At 35.6% G+C, this 13321-nt stretch overlaps 1 protein-coding gene across 1 annotated transcript in view; it reads right to left on the bottom strand.

The window, feature by feature from the left end:
* Positions 1 to 13321, bottom strand: part of SLIT2 (slit guidance ligand 2) — a 241465-nt gene that overhangs the window by 56236 nt on the left and 171908 nt on the right. The gene's annotated exons all lie outside the window — the stretch shown is intronic.

The raw sequence follows: 13321 nt of genomic DNA, 5'->3' as shown, positions 1-13321 counted from the left end.
CCTCACACACCCCAGTATGTCGTGGTTATGGCAGTGCAAATTTCTGCCATGTGGACATAAGAAACTATTATACCAAAGAGTACTACAGAAAAAGCCATGATGATTCAAACTACATATCATGCTCATATAATAAGCACTCTATTTCCCTCTTTCATGCACAGGTATCAACTCTATGATTTATGTACATAAAGACAATGCCAAAATCTTTTAAATAAAGTTAATAAAAATCCATAAGTTTACTTCATTTATTCTAACTTACAAGGACCTTCCCAAAGAATTTAAGGTTAAAGAGCCTTTTTAAATATAGATGTAGAAATATTGGCCTATTTTTTTTCCTTTTACTCTTCTCCCGTTAACGGTCTTCTCTTTCATTTTTGTTCTGATTGAGACATATGAGTCTCTGTATGAGTTCAGTGTAAATAATAAACTCGTATCTTTCCAGTAAGCTTTTCCAAGAAAATATTCTAACAGAAACTGTTTCTTTTTGTAAAGTTTCTCAAGAGATCAAGATATAGCTGAAGTAAAGCTTTTTTTCCTGCCTTCATGAAATCTCTTTGAGAGAGAAATATATTTAATACTTAAAATCTTTTACCCTGATCATGCTTTAACTTAGCAGAATTTGTTGTTGAATGGCTAATGATGAATTCAAGAAAAATAAACCAAACCAAAAGCTCCAGAAAAATTTTCTTGATGAAGAAAATCTCACTTCACCACAACTGTTTTAGTTCTTTTTAGGAAAATGTTGTCACCTTGCTGTAGATTTCAGGTGTATTTTAAACACTAAAGGGAATCCCCTGGCACAAGATGGAAAACTTTTTCCATAAACATGATAATCATTCATAACATGATAATCATTAACTTTGCATTGGCCGAGCCTTCTGGACCCATGAAACACATTTTGCATTAAACTGGGAGTGCTGACCAGGATACAAAATAACAAGGTCACTTCTCTCCTAAACAGCTGGCTAGATGCAGAAAGCAAACACCTGAATAAGCAAAAACTTGCTGAAGTTAAGGCCAACACCAAGTTAGGTCACACTCAAGTATTTTCCATCCTTACATTAAATAATTTAGCTTAGTTTTCCCAGAAAATAAAGATTAGGCATGGTTATCACCTAAGATAGTTTTTCCACTCAGGTGGCTAAATCAGTGAGAGGTAAACTCTCTAGATAATAACACTTCCTCATTGTAGGAACTGGAAGGAGTTGAGAAACCAGATGAACCCAGGCACAAATAGCATGGTTGCCATCCATCCATTCCTGTTACACAATCTGTTTGGCAGCAGCCAACTGCCTAACCCCAGGGATAGCCTAATCTGACACTGATTAGATGTGGAGCTCTGAAAACCAGCCAAAGAATTATCTTGCACAGGGAAACACATAAGGCATATGCAGAGGACTGGAAATGAGAGGGGCAGTAAAAAGGACAGGGTAAGATTAGGCCATAATACAGAGGAGGTCTTGGATTTCCACAGAGGGAATAATGCTTCTGGGTATATGGGAAAGAGATATTGCAGTAGTGATGCTTCCATATGAGGCTATCACAAGCCTCATTTATAAAAGTTGCTTACTAGTCCAAGATGTAGAGATTCATAACGTAGTGCTGGAGGGGCTCCAGTCTACATTCACATATCTTTAAACATATAATGATCTTAATTAGGTAGGATAAGGCATGTATCTCAAGGTCTAGCATTAAATTAGGACACTGTATTTCCCGGTTTATTCTCTTAATTAAAACCACATATTAATTCTATAAACTGAAGTACCTTACAGGAAGCATGTAGCCCATTTTTCATGAGAGGATGGAATAGCGCATTTCATTTACTGCTGTCCAATTTGGCTACAAATTACATGGGTCCAAAACATGAAGAAGTCTTGCTACAGCATATTTCTGAGAGCTAATTTCCCAGCAGTTCTAGCACCAATTCTCTGGTGGATATGAAAATAAACTTTATGTCAACTTGACCTAACATTTGCTTTTAGTGAGGCATCTACATTCTAGCAGACAAAATGTGCAGTGCTAGGATATATTTACAAGCTCTTCTGGATGAAGGATTTGTTTTAGTAAGATCACCTAAGTATGTCTTTTTTTAACTTAATCTGAAGTGTAGGCACTGAAACATGCCACATTTTAGAAAACGAGATTAACATAAAACAAGAAGAATAAGATTATATAAATACAGAAGAAAAATCTTTTATACCTCACTTTGTCTGTTAAGAAAGTAAACCAAGTCCACATTTTCAAGCTTTGTTACCATTTAATTTTCTGCTTTATCTTCAGAGAATCAGCTGAATTTCACAGAGTGTAAATTTGTATCCACTATTCCAGAGAAAATCTAATTAGATATATTCCCAAGTCACAAAGTACAGATAGACTAATATCTAAAGGAAATTTGCATTTTACTGATAAAACCCATAGTAATTAAAAACTCCTTTATATTAATGCCCTATATTAAACGAAATATTTTTAATTCTGGAATAGGATGGGTTGTAGTTACTGATTACTGAAAAAGACAGTCATTATGTGCTTGCAAATGACTTGGCCAGAAGTAGTATTATAATACCAAAGAACAACAACAACAAAAAGCTTGAGTCAGTATTTTTCCATGAAATTTGTATTAAATTTTGTTCACAACAACTCCTTTCAAAGTAATTCCAGAAGTAATTTTTTTTATATATAAATGAACATCTATGTATCATAAAGAGTGTCTTGGTGTTTTCTTTTTCAAAAGTCACAGTCAATTTTAGTAGCATATATAATAAGCTACGATAATGGAGGAACATGGTAAAGTACACTCTTCATCAAAGCTTCATTGCCTGATGTACCCTCCCCACCACCCCACAAATGCTAATTTAATATTAAGTCTCCATCTCCTTTTAGTGTTTCCCTTCAAAGAAGTCCTGCATCGATACATAAGTGTTTTACTATCTCTTAATGCTGCCAAACTAGTTGAAAGCTTTTTTGAAGACTATTCCCTAATCTCTCCTACCTAGGAAATGTACTCTGAACATTTCTCTTTGGAAATCTTTCCCCTCTGCTTATCACTGCAGACATTGTAATGTACAACCACTTACTATTCTAAGAAATAAAGGTGCTTCTGCAGTTGTGACTTCCAACCTAATCAAATCAAATCAAAGTAGGTCCCCAGCCAGTAGACAGATTCTTCCCACACAGTCCCCAGAGAGCCCTGTGACATGTAAATCACTTGACACTTTCCAGGAGGATGCTGTTCTGTACTATAAGCCTGCAGCACACCACTACTGATTACTACTTCCACACTTACAGAGACAGACAACATGCTTATTTATACTGACACTTTTAAACTAGCTTATTTTCCCACTATAAAAAGTCATTCCTATGAACGACTGCTGCACCAGGAAAGGGGGCAGACTGAGAATGGAGAACACCCTGTTCTCTACAGAATCATTTTTACTTTAAATCGTGCAGATTGGGTACAAGATACTAAGCCCTCTCAGTAGAGAACAGTAAAAAAAATGTACACAGAGATGTGCTGCACCTAACTGCATGTAAAGGGATCAGGGATGTATAAAAAGCATTTCATAATACTAAAATAAAATAAAACATCTTCCTTAAGAAAATGTGAATTTGAATATGGAGGGGCAAATTAGACACATATTTTATAATTGAACAATCAGATTATAACATCTTGATAAAGTAAATTTGGATGACAGAACAGTGGCTTTAGCAGTTAATTAATCTACACTTTTAATTCCAGTATCTCCTAATTTACAAAAAGTCTTTCAAGAAAGCTGTCAAGAAATCCCAAAAGAATTTTACTACAGAGAGAAAGGGTAAGCTGTGAAATAAGTCTGATGTATTGCACAGATGCTGATTATACATGGTAATAAAATTGACAGCTCTTCTTTGCATTTTCCCCATCTGCTTTTATAGTAAATGGCAAAAACAGCTGTCAAAAAATCAAAAAATAGATTTCAGTGATGGGATTGAGTACAGCTCCTGCATCTGAAGAACTGCAATACACACCCAACACATCTCTCATCACAAGCAACATCTGCCAGATTTGGGGGTTTCTTTTTTGTTTGTTTTTAAAATAAGGAAACAGTAATGATCTCCCTTGCTAGAGGAATCCTTGAGGCTATTAAACAAAGTACCTTTTTTGTCTCTCCATAACTGCACCTCTAGAGTGCTTAAATCCACTAAATGTCACTTCTAGCCTTAGCAGCAGCAGAATTCTGTTGAAAGCTGTGATATCATCCACATCTAACAAAACAAAAGATGTGTTTTGAATGACTACATTACTTGCATTTTTTACTTTCAGACTCTAAGTCTGTGTATTAATAAATCTGTTTGACAGTTTTCTAAATATTTGTATATAAAGCATCACTGTCAATGTTACCCTAAAGCTTGCCGAACTGTTAACATCCAGTCTAATTGTTCTATCAAATATTTCCTCAGGGGATTGGTTTTAAATGACAGATGATTCCTCAGTCTGCATTAAATCAAGAAAGTAGCAAGAATTGCAATTTTAAAGCTATTAAACATTTCATTGCATTTACTCAAAATCAAGTCTCAAAACCTGCATTTCATTACAGAAAGGGCCATCTCATGCTCTGAACTCTAGAGCATCACTAATGATAATGGCCTTGACACTCCTCCATTGTTACAGGTTCAGGTTGTAGCAAAACACACCACTTGTTAAATAATTATTTGCTTTGTACTGTGGCTCCTGTCAGTGTGGCTCCAGTGCAATTAGCCTGAGTCACCCAGAGCCAAGTTAGTCTCTCTAATTATCCCATTTTTGATGAGAGTTCTTATACTACCACAACTAGTCAAGCTGTTCAGATAAGTGTTTTCAATGCACAAAAAACCAGATAAAGTCCTGCTACACTCCTGGCTCATCACAAGCTCATCACATCTGTCCACCTGCTGCAAAAGAGCAGAAACATTACCTTGAAAATCCCTCCACTGTGTGAGAAAACAGGAGTCCTCACAACCTGCTAAATAATATGTGGTCTTACAGTACAAATTTGCCACAAAACTAAAAAAAGCTTTTAATCTGAGAATATGTGGTTGCTTACTTTATTATGTATTTAAAAATTTAATTGATGAACTCAAAATTTGAATTATGACAAAACACAAAATACTGAAAAGCCAGTATCCATAGTCTCTTTTAAAATTACTTCACTCACATAATTGCTGAGGAAAAGTAATCAGCGGTGAAGAGCCATGTGTGAAAATAAAATCTAAGATTAACACCACCTTTGGAGTATGACGCAGCTGTCAGAAATCTACGAGGATTTTTCTGGAAAAGTGACATGGGCCTTCTCCAGCTTCCCTTCATGCTGTATAAAATATTCATTTATTCCATGCTTGACTTATTTTCTTTACTGTGGCAGCATCAGAGAGGTCCATCAAGGTGCCTCTTCTGCTTAACACCCACGAGAAAATTGCACAAAACCCCGAGAGGTGGAATGTTCATGCTGGTCAGTACCTACTGCTAGTTTCTGGAAACCAGCACCGCTTCCATATGTTTCTTGTCCGGTTGTTTTGTTCCGTGTATCTATGTTTTCTTGACTCTTGAAATTATCCTGTTGTCTGAATTTAATTAGTTTTCAAGATAGGACACAAGGGCATGAAGAAAGCCAAAGACGTGAACAATGGCAGCACAGAACAAAAGCTAATAAAGAACAGATTAGATGTTATACATACAAAAACATGTGACAACTCAAATTAAAAAGTTGTTTTTCTGTTTTCCAAAAAGCATAAAGCCACATGATTTACAGTAATTTTCAGATTAGGAAGATATTTGAGCAAGAGCATGACAAATCATTTCTCTTGTGTCTGTTAAGCAGGCAGGATTAGCTATCCAAGTAGCAAAATAATCTCTTTTTTAAGCAGTTAAATGGAATATTGTTTAAGGTTTGCCCAAGAAATATTAAGGTAGGAATACGAAAGATAAGTTACAGGTAATTCAGGGAAATCTGCATTGGTAAATTAAATATATGAAGGTGAAAATGTCAATACCTCAACAGATTTCTTTAGCTCATTTTAATTTTTTTCCCATTTATTCAATACCCTGCCTTATGGATAATGCATTTTTCATTATTTACATGCCGTTATTCTGTGTTTATATGCATATATCATATAAAAGATGTTTAAATTTAAGCAAATTTCTAAATTTTTGGTTAAGCACACAAAGTAGTTGTTTTCTATTGCAGTGGGCATAAACACTGCTTTAACTAAGAAATGACCCTCCGAAGACCACAGAAAAGCTCAGCAAGAGAACTGCATCATTGACACACAGATGAAGAGTCTAGACAGAGGTCAACAAGTGGCAAATTGTAAAACCTTTCTAGGAAAATTATAATACAATATCATGTCTATTTTCATGCAAAGATTTTCAATGTTTATGGCCTTATTTGCAATATTTATCCAACTAAACAGGGCCAGGAACTTTTTTTAAATTAGGTGCTGCAGAACATGGAAAACTACAGTTGCAGTGTTTATTGATACTAAAATTGTATTTTTGTGTCAGCTATTTTGCAGCAGATACTTCCATTTCATTAGGAATCTTTTTGGCCCTCCTCCATACGTAAAGTCTCCTCTTAGGAATTCTCATGAATAAGCATGTAAGCAATACATTATAACTAATAATATTGCATCTGAAGATTATGTACTATTATTATTTGATATAAGCTTTTGGAAATAAAAATGTATTAAATTTTAGTCAAAACAGAAGCAAAAGCTCTAGATTTTGCTGAAAATTCACTATGCCTCTATGATCACAGTACTCAAAAAAACCTCTTCACGTATGCAAAACACTTCCCCAGTGTCCGCAGTGTGATCAGATCACTTTGTCTTGGTTAAGTCCGTCTGTCAAAATCAGTTCTGTCAGATTTCATTTCCTTTCCCCTCTTTTCCTCTCATTTTTCTTCTTTCCCTCCTTTTACTTCCTTTTTTCTGCCTTCTCCTTTAATATAATCTGAGTGTTACTGTGAGAAGCAATCTCAGGAGCTTTTAATCCTGCTTAATTTCAAACACAACTCACAAGGATGTAGTTGAGTGCTTAGTGTAATACACAATCATTAATCAACACTTATGAAAACAAAGTATAAGAAAGAATGAGATGGGAAAATGAAAACATGAAGAAATATAGCCAAGAAATCAGGATGGTAAGATAAGACAAGACTGAGGGAAAAATTAGGAAACTAATGGAAAATGTAAATAATGTTGTCATGAAGCCACTATACAGTTTCTGCTTTTGGCATTCAAACATTATAAAGCTCCATTCACATGAAACAAAAACTTTATTCTGAAGGCCATAGTAATAAGAAGTAATAAGAAGTCAGGGGCTTTTCAGTACACTGGATTGTGAAGGTGAACTGTAAAAATTCCTGACTCCTATATTTTTTTTTTCATTTCACTTATTATGCGCTTTAGGGTTTTTTCCGCCTGTTACAAAGACTAGAATTATCTATACAACTGCTTCTCATTTAACAGTGGCAATCCTCCAGTCATCCTTCCGTCCAGTGAACCTCCCTCCTCCCCCAAACACCATTGTAGTAACTGCTATCCTTCTGAAAAAGAAGAATTTAAATAAGTCCTTCCTTTGATTAATTTTTTTTAATATAAAAAAGTGAGGGAACAATCAATTTAATTACATGTTCTTTTTCCTTAAATAATTATCATTTGTACAAATTTATGCTCATCAGTGCAGGCACTCCTTCTCCCATTTCCCCCTCTGCCGCCCCTTAGAAACTTTTATTGCAGTTCTATTTATTTTCATTTATGCATAAAATTACAATAAGGAAGAAGTTTTAGAACCACTTTGACAGGTTCAAGCCATGGAAGAGAAAAGAAAATCAGAAGAATGTAAGAGCAGCATTTTCACGAAGGTAGGTCTAGCTCATTAATGGCTTTTTGGCCTCTTTTGAAATAAGAGCCTGTCACACCATTCTGGGATAAGGAACCAGTACAATTAATAGAATTGCTGCTGGGTTGCTTTTGTAGGGTTTCTCACAGTCTGTATGAACACGTGCCAAAAAAAAAGTCTTTATTCGAAGGGAACCAGAATTACTTCTGCTGATCATTCTCAAAGAATTTTCAGAAGGTGAATCCTGAAATTAAACCAAGCAAAAAGAGATTAACAGTGATGAAAAACTAAAATGTAGAAGGAATGCCGGCATAGAGGCTGATAAATGCTATTGCCATTAGAAAGGCTATAATTTCTAGCACCAATTAAAGTAATAGTTTTGAACTGTAATGACATTTAATGCCTTTAATACATGAACTGCATGACAAAGGAGGAGAGCACTAGGTGCATGAGGCCACTTAAGTTGGCTAAGTGTAACATTGAATACACCAATGAAAGAGCATCTCCTAAAAAATTCTGTAAAAAAAAAAATTGAAACCAACTCAAATTATGATGTTTGAGATGAATTAATGTATAATGTATCATGCTTTGCTTAAGTCAATGAAAAAAGGCTAAAATAAGGTATACTAAATAACAAAAAGTTGAAAGAGTATTCATATTATTTATGGGCACTGTATTTTGCCTCACAGTGTTACAATACAGACATTCAAATGAAAGGTCCGTGGGAAACTTTTTAAGTTCACAAAATGTTTCCTGCAGGTTACTCACGGTATGAAATCTATTCATTTGAACCAGAGGCAGAGGTATATATGTGCACCCTTCTAATTTTTGTGCTTTCTGTAGAATTCATAGGTGCACTAAAACTTGAGGAGTTTCGGTGCTCAACCAATTTTTTTTTAAAATATATATGGAATATGAATTATTTCTTTCTCAAATATTATCACATATAAATCCTGAAAAGTTTAGGTATTCTTATTTGGCTGTCTTTGAGTTTAGATAATAAAGTATGGATTAATTTTGGAGACTAGTTGTAACTGGTACAGATACAATTGTACTAAGTCAATACAGATTAAGAATTACATTTACTGAGATACTGAATACTTAATTTTGCTCCAAGCTTTATCAGACAGAAGGGAAAAACAGAGGACACCACAGGAAAAACACAGGACACCACAAGTTTTATTCTCCTCCATTTTCACTGGCAGCTACTTGGAGATAAGAAGTCCTGCTTCTGAAGGCATCTTCCCAAGAGGTACTTGGCAGACCACACACTGCCTGCTGACTGCCTTCGTGCAGAGGGAACTGCTGCTTTCAGCCAACTGACTTCTGTACCAATTGAGAAGTCAGACAGAGAGTATGACAAAATCGGCTCAGCAGCACCCTGACAGTCACCAGTAAATCCAACTACACTGGAATGAAACAGCGTTTTGGCAACTGGCTCTGACTCCTCCTGCTCCCATCATCACAGAACGCCTGCTCGTTCCTCGACTTCAGTTTCCAGTGCTAACTATTTTTCTCAGTGGTTTAGGCTCTCACACCGAACTCAGAGACAGAGAGGCTGCAGTGCAGTGCAAGCACTTGCTCTCTCTGTAGCTCAGCTACAGAGGCAGTAGCCATCAGCCTGACAAGACAGTTCCTAATGTCTTAAAACAGCATTCCAGGACAGTGGAGCTATCAAGGCAATATAAAGCCACAACATCAATATTAGACTAAGCAGAAAGCCTTTTCTTGTACTTTTACACAGAGAGGTAACTCAGAGCTTTAACGTGCAAAATTTTACTCAATGGAAACTGCTGATGTATAGTACTTAAGAAATTCACTATTCTTTTTAAAGGGTTCTTTTTTAAACACAATATTTAGTTACAAGTTAATTTATCAAACCCTTAGGGGAAAAAAAAAAAAAAAAGGCATGCAATTGTCAACATGGAATATACACTTTAAACCTGTGATTTCATTATCAAAAGCAACATTATTAATACTGCTTGGTTTTATACAACGTTGTCCTAAACAGGCTGACAAGGTAATGAATTCAAAGTATTCTTGTGCAGAAACAGATCAGACAACTCCTTTTTCAAGCAAAGTTCAGAAATCAGTGTTTCACAGGATACCGAGGAGTTGATTGAGGTCAAGGTTTCCAAGAGAGAAAGAACAGCAACAACGGACAGAGAACTTGGCAAAACATCACAAAACCAGGAACATGTCTTGAAAACAAACTTCAAATGAAATTAATTTGAAAATAAATGGAATTATATATCTTTAAAAAGTAAATATGGATTATATTCTTATTAAAAATAACCTGCTCTCCATCTAAAATAGATAAGTAAAAGGCAGAAAATGGGTGAAAAAACAAAATTTCACAAAAATAAGTTGTCAGATTTTAAACACCTCTGTAAAGGAGGGTTGACAATAAAGTTTAATATCAGCTTCACAGGAAAACATTATTTATGAGATATAATAAAGAAAAGACAAAAAGATGGAAAGACGTAAGCACCAGAGATGTTTGTGTACCATGAAGTTAGCTGAAGCACAATATGACAGGCTGATGGTACTCAGCATTGGATTTCTCAAACACAGGTCATAAACAGGGGACAGAGAAACATGTTCAGAGTGAAGGAATTTGAAAGTATGGTGAATTTTTCTAATGTTCCTATCAATAAAGTACGAAATGTTCAAATGAAAATGCAGAAAAAGATTGGCAAAAAAAGAAAAGTACTGAAAAGATTAGACAATATTTGGTGCAGGTAAATAAGAAGTATAAAGCAAATTTTCTTGCAGTGTGCACAGGAATCTGGTAGTATTATAAAGATGAGTGAATAAATAATAATTTGGCTGTTAAAGCTTGTACATCCTTCGGAAAACAACAGGGAGCCAGCACATTTCTCATTCCCCCTCTCGCTGAGAGCTGGGGAGCTCCTGCCAAGGCGTGTGCGTAAAACGGTGATTAAGGTAATGAAGCCATGTGTGTGGGAACTGTGTAGCGGTGGTGGAAATACAACGCTCACTGCACCCTCTGCCTCATGCTCAGCAACTCCCCAGCACTCCTGATGCTGCCCTGACAGCATGGGCTCATCTCTTCAAGTGTTTACTGTCAGCTACCATCTTGGCATACTGACAACATTATCGCCTAAGAAGCAAGTGAAAAAACAGCTTATTTTGTGGGAGACAATGATTCTTTTCAATCTAATCTCAAGGGGTTGCTATAAGCAACAGTTCCAGAGGACTTCTTTAAAAAATGAAGCTTTAAAACATTTATTGTAGGATAACAATGCTGGAATGCCACAATCTTCCTGCAAGTTAAATTTAGTTAAAAGCAGAGAGGACTGAAGTCTTTCATAGACCAGCTTTAAAATGTGACATACAACCTGATTCAATGCTAGAAATGTCTATGGATGTGATAATAGGATTACATTTACCAACTTCTTGCTCCTGACAAAATCATAACAGCTTAAAAAAAAGGCCTAGGACTCTGCAGGGCTAGTTCAAGTTAAAACACAGTGCGACATGTACCGGCAGTTAAATAACGCAAGTGATTATTAGGTTGCAAAAGGCAAATGACGGAAAACTAAAATTCTGTTAATAAAAACCTGATGTTTCACTGTCATCTGGAATATTGTATTCAACTGCGATCATTGAGGATGAAAAAAAGTTACAAAACAAGTAATTCAGAGAAATAAGACGAGATTAGATAAGACATGGAAGGTTTGGTCAAAAATATTGAATGGAGTTGGAACATTAGTTCAGAGAAGAGACAAATTAAGATGGCATGCAAAATAGAAGGTGACAGGCCACATTATGTATGTGACTGCATTTTTTTTCCCTCTACAAAGACGAAGGAACATTAATGAAACTTTTAAAACTGTACTTTAAACTGGAAGAGTTTGAGCACAACGCCCTTCCCCAAAGTTTATTATGTTAACATGAAGATGTAAATATAGTAGGGTTTAAAGCAGACTGGATATTTAAAAGAAAACTCTTTTTTCCCTAAAAGCTTTGCAAATTTTCAAGTTTCAGGACAACCCCAACACTTACTGGGAGCAAATAAAATACTTGTGCTACTGGTATTTTATTTTTGAAGTTGTACATTTCTGTTTCCAAAATATTCTTTAGGGACAACTGATGTGGGCCACTGGCCAGGGTGAAATGCTGATTTGATTCGGTCTTAGACTTCCCTCACCTCTTTATTGGTAAAACCTTTTTAACTCCATAAACCATGCATTTTCCATCCTCTTCTCTCTCTCATTCTCTTTAACACTATGAAGCTAAATACACCTCCCATCCATGAGAATCATAAGACAACTATCACTACTTGTTTTCTTCACATTAAAGTAGTAAGTATAGCATAAAGCTTTCTCTATATAACCAGCAAAATGTATTTATCAAAACTTTAACTCTTCTTCAACATATTGACAAAGGAGCAGAAAGAATCCTGTGATTCTCAGCAAACACATGATCCTTTACTCTAATTCTTCCATTCAGTTTATCCCTCAATCTCACAGCATTTCCTTCCTTCCTTCCTTCCTTCCTGCCTTCCTTCCTTCCTGCCTTCCTGCCTTCCTTCCTGCCTTCATTTCTCTCCTTACCTCCCACTCAACAGGGAAGTGTTATTCTCTCTGTGATAAGGTCAGCCTACCAATGGTTCAAATCATATCCTGTATCACATTCTTCTGAGTTACTCAAAAACTGTCACTGAAATTCAGTTCTGTCACCACACCAACATTCATTGATGTGCATCTGTTTAATACAAAATAGTTATAAAATATGATTTTCTAATGTTCTATCTCCTCTTCCATCTCCTGCAAAATACTGTGCTCTGCATTTTATTTAGCCAGAACCTAGATACAATACACAGGTAATGGATAATTTACACTGTATCAGTATGAACTATATACACTGTACATATGTATATAAGTGCACATATATCGCTATATTTTAATGGATTATAGGTCTCAGAATGAGAAAAAAACCCTCACTCTGGAAACCGAATGATGTCTAGCCTAGCAGGAAACACTGAACATTAGTTTGCAATCTGATAAATGCTTAGCCAAATACTGAAGGTGTTATTACATGTTTACTTTTACTCTCCAGGACAATAAACTGCTGAAGAACATAGCATTCCATGCTTAAAACTCAAGAGCATTTCTTACATATCTAAGAAAAATACAGTGGAAACTTCAGTGTCTGTAATCCAGTGGTTAGCACCAGAAATATAGTGAGGAATATTTGACACACACTCCCTACTTCTTTCTTGCAGTATTTGTCTTCTATGCATATAGATCCACTTAAGCAAGTAAAAATTTTGGTATACAGCTCATTAAATAAAGAATAGTGTTCTGTGCAGCCTTCCTGGCCACTGTGAATGGATTTTATGAAAGAGTCACTTTATTTGCAAGTAGAGGGATTTTTCTGAGAGTGGTGAAAGGTAGAAGTGTTTGTATTATACAGCTGAATGACTGTATTGGATCACAT

The sequence above is a fragment of the Hirundo rustica genome, chromosome 5 (genome assembly GCF_015227805.2).
Source record: "Hirundo rustica isolate bHirRus1 chromosome 5, bHirRus1.pri.v3, whole genome shotgun sequence".
Classification (NCBI taxonomy): Eukaryota; Metazoa; Chordata; class Aves; order Passeriformes; family Hirundinidae; genus Hirundo; species Hirundo rustica.
This window is presented reverse-complemented; position numbering and strand designations above follow the sequence as displayed.